The sequence below is a fragment of the Canis lupus genome, chromosome X, assembly GCF_011100685.1.
Source record: "Canis lupus familiaris isolate Mischka breed German Shepherd chromosome X, alternate assembly UU_Cfam_GSD_1.0, whole genome shotgun sequence".
NCBI lineage: Eukaryota > Metazoa > Chordata > Mammalia > Carnivora > Canidae > Canis > Canis lupus.
The window spans coordinates 22860191-22864982 of NC_049260.1; positions in this window are offsets into that span (position 1 = coordinate 22860191).

Below are 4792 nucleotides of genomic sequence, written 5' to 3' on the forward strand. Positions count from 1 at the left end.
GAGAGAGAGAGAGAGAGAGAGGCAGAGACATAAGCAGGCTCCATGCACCGGGAGCCCGACGTGGGATTTGATCCCGGGTCTCCAGGATCGCGCCCTGGGCCAAAGGCAGGCGCTAAACCGCTGCGCCACCCAGGGATCCCTCCTGTTTTGTTTCTTAACGGGATGTTGGTTCTGCCTTATCCAGAAGGCATCATAGAGTCTTTATCTAGATTGAGGTCTCAATCTTTAATTGAGGTCTGTATCTCTCACCTGTTGTAACTTCTATGTTCAACATTTTATCATGCTGTGCTAGTTGCTTCAGGCTATCAGAAATGTTAATTGTGGTAATTCATCAGTGTCCCTCTGCTTGCAGTTGCTTTCATTTCTGTCCTTAAATCTCTCTTCCTGGATACAGAATTAATCAGCTGTACTACTAGGTCAATCGGTGTTCCTACTTCTCTTCCTAATTGCTGTTGCGCTCATCTGGATCATACTGGAAACCAAACACCTCTCCTCTGTTACATCTCTCAGCCACTCCTGCCTTTTTTCTGTCGCCCTTTCTCTGCTGCTTTTTTTCTAAAGATGTTTTATAGGATTCAGGCATTCTTACTTTGAGTTGAAAAGCAGATTTTTCCCACAAAGATATTTCCCTTCCACTTTAAACAGTAAATTTAGGGGCAGCCCGGGTGGCTCAGCGGTTTAGCGCCGCCTTCAGCCCAAGGCGTGACCCTGGAGACCCGGAATCCAGTCCCACATCGGGCTCCCTGCATGGAGCCTGCTTCTCCCTCTGCCTGTGTCTCTGCTTCTCTCTCTCTCTCTCTCTCTCTCTCTCATAAATAAATTTAGAAAAAACTTTTAAAAATAAACAGTAAATTTAATAAACATTTACAGGGCACCTGTTTTGGCAGATACTGTGCTAAATGCTAGGGATTCAGAAACGGCTTGAGTATGGCCCCTGCCTGTATGCTCCCAAGTATCTCTTATGGGCCCAAACCAAAAGACCTAAAGCAGTCAAGCAAGTCCCTTAAAGAAAGAAGCAGGTTGGATGTAAGACAATAGAGTTAACCAGGACTATGGTGAATCAAAGAACATCTATCCATTGTTGTTATTAGGGTAAATAATCAGAGATATTCCAATTATGTATGAGTTGAAATCTTGAATTTGGAATTTTTAAGTGTTGGCAATTGGTCTAAAAATTGTGAACAGTGTATGAATCCAATAAAACATATTTGTGGATTGGATAAAACCTTAAGACCACCAAAGTTGACTTTCAATGTAAGCCATTTACAATGTAATGGTTTCTTTACTTTTCTGCACGTCCTAAAAAATTATTTGCTTGTTTGTGATTTACATGTTGATTATATAATCCACATGGCTCCGGCCCTAATTGATAGAAAATAAGATAATCATGAATTGAAAACCTAAGAAGCAAAAATATGGCTTGGGATCTCAAAATTGATAATAATTTCAACAGAAGCTAAGTATTTACCAGGACCCCATTGAGGCATCACTATTTTCTCAGGGCCAGGGATTGAGAGAAAGAAGCTAGGCAGCAATGGCAGTGAAGCAGGAAAAGCACGAGTTACCAAATATATTCAATATAGTTACTCAATTCCTTTCACTAAGCAAACCTTCCTTGAGTATCCTATGCCTTAGCAGCACTATGTTAGGTCCAGAGTTTACAAATATTAGCAGATGGAAATTCCCGTGTCTCAGCACAACATGAATGGAGACTCTTTGGCAAGATGACTTATGGAGGAAGTGATCCCAGGAGAAAAATTGTAAAAGAGAGAGGGAAGCAGATGTGTCAGATGAAGACATGGTTTCAGAAGTTTAGCCTCAAAACAAACAAGGGGTAGTGGAAGAGGAGGTGGGCAGGGGGATGGGGTGACTGGGTGACAGGCATTGAGGGAGGCACTTGACGGGATGAGCACTGGGTATTATACTATATGTTGGCAAACCAAATTCCAATAAAAAATATACAAAAAAAGATTAGCCTCAACTCGATTCCATGAGGAGTATAAGTTGCAACACAGGGGTTTTCTAGTATACAGACAGGAGGAGGGGATAGGCTATTATATACCTGTATCAGTAAGTCATTCGCTAGAGCTGCTACAGGGGGGAATACTACTTCATAGTGCCTTCAAGTGTGATGGCTCCAGTTAGCCAAGAGCAATCTTTTAGTGAGGAGTGAGGGAAGCCAGTAGCAACAGCATAGCTGTACCTGGCTCAGTAGAGGCAATCTGGATATCAACAGTACGTGTGACATCCTTTCTTCAAAGAAATTAGAAATTAGTGGCAATAATCAAGTATACAAAAAGGCATGAGGAAGGCTATAACCAAAATGTTTTCTAAATGTTGTAGGAACAGTAAGGAATATGGAGGAAGTAAGGGGAGATTGGCACAGACTTCATAAAGGATGTAGTAATGAAGCATCTCTCTCCATAGAAAAAGAAATATATTATATATGTGCCTACACCAAAAGAGATCCAGAACAGTAGCAAAAGGCAAGGCCATAGTTCCATGCTTGCAGTGTAGGAAGCATCCTTAATCATCTGGATGACAGCAGAAGAAGTTACAGGAGTGAACACAAGTAATTATTTTTATTATGTAACCAGTGAGAAGCAGCATTATGTAGTGGAAATTGCATTAATTGGTATATAAGAAAAGTATCACTCTATTTTATCCCCTTCAAATTCTGAAATAGATCACTCTTCTAAAAAACTTTTTCCCCTTAATCTGCAAAGTAGATGAAACAGGGGAACTTCCAAAACGCAAGACATATGAAGTGACTGCTTTTTCAGTTCATGAAAAAAATTATTGATCACAAGCATCTTGGAAATCTCTACATGATGATGTTTGGCTAACTGCCATTCGTGCCAGTCAATTGAAAATAATGGTCTATAGCAGCATGGTAGCTATAGCAAGATTTCTATAGGAAAGATAACTTGAAGGGAGGAAATGTTGTAGAAACTACTACGAAGTGTGAGGGATTGCCAAAGGAAAAGAATATTCTGTTTGGTAGACATTAGCATGAGTGCTGAAGGTTAATACATTCCATATTCAGGCCACAGATTTTAATGCAATTTCAATAGATAAAAGAAGATGGGACGCCTGGGTGGCTCAGCGGTTGAGCGGCTGCCTTTGGCTCAGGACGTGATTCCAAGGTCTGGTATTGAGTTCTGCATTGGGTTCCTTGCGGGGTGCCTGCTTCTCTCTCTGCCTATGTCTCTGCCTCTCTCTGTGTGTGTCTCTCATGAATAAATAAATAAAATATTTTAAAAAATAAATAAAAGAAGACTTGAGAAAACATCACTGAGGGCAATAATCTAAGTCCCATTAATTTACTTTAGTAACAGAGGATATACATGTGACACAGTTCAGATAGCTTCTGAGCACCGATTTATAGATAAATGGTTGTAATGGCTACTGTGGTGAGCCACTCAGACTCTACCTTCAGAACTGAAGCCGTCTTTTCCCTAGTAGCTGGAAGTGTTATAGAGACATCCAAGTCCCTCTCCAAGAACTACCTTATGCCAAAATAAGCTGCCTCACCCAAGGTCATGACCTTTTTAATTTTTATTTCTTAGATCCAAATCCACCCTTCAACACCTACTCTGCAATAATGGACAGCTAAGCATTGCTCCTTTAGAGTGGACATGAAGCTAATCTTACTCACTAGAGGTCGCTGTAGTGACATTGCAGGAGGAAGAAACTGATTTGGCTGCTGTGCCATTGGTCAAGAGATGTGGGTTTGAGAATGTCCCGTGGTTTTCTGCCCCAGCCATGTGCCAAGAATGTGTGGTCCCTTGGTGACCTCACGGCTCTGGCCCTGCCTGGTGATCACCCTCCCTGGCCCAGGAAACTCTAACATCAGGTGCTCTGGGTCTCCTTTCAGCACTGATCCCTCCACATGCACACCACCACCACCACCACCACCACCACCACCACCACCACCACCGCCTCTGCCTGTCTTTTCTGCAAACTTGTGCACCTACCCACCAGATGTTGCTTGCCTGCTTCATCAGGGACTGCAGACCCAGCTGTGGCCCAGAGGAACCAGCAGACTTTTTTGCCAACCAGTGAGCTGCAACCCCAGCTTCTCCAATAAAGTCTCCCTTAGGAAGGAGGTTCTCTCCCAAGTTTGTACCTCCTTGGGTACTCTCTCCCCAGCCCTAGGTTATCACGTAAAGTTCTCTTATACTTATTCTTTTATCATTGCTTAATAGTTATTTATATTAAGCTTCCTCTGTTTAAATTGTAGTTTCTCTGGGCCCCAGTACCCTTTCTATAAAACAGATACTAAAAATTGCCCAAACAAGATCACATGCTGTTTCTAAGGCTCAATTGATATGATGCATGTACAAGCATTTTGTTAAGTGTAATGTGAAATATAAATGCAAGCGATTTTATTTTTGTATTAATAATGTTAGATGATTGACTTTGCACATGTAATATTTGATTACTGATACAAATGTTTAGTTATTATGCTTCCACCATTCCTGATTCTGAAAAATGGTCTAGTTTTTTGTGGATTATTTCCAAATTATCATTCCCACTCATGCAGAAAAGTTGAAAATGCAAGCTGTGATATGATAAAACATCCCCTTCTCTATCATAAAATTTTACTTAGAGGAAGAATTCTGACTGAAGTGCCATAAGAACATGATGAAGAGCCAAAGACTCGAAGAGCAAAATCACCCAAGCAAGTTTATAAAGCTTAGAAATCCCAGGCAGTTGATATTTATCACACAGCTGAATACTAATGCATCCAGGAAAATAACATCAGCTCCAGATGTAGCTATTAGGAATG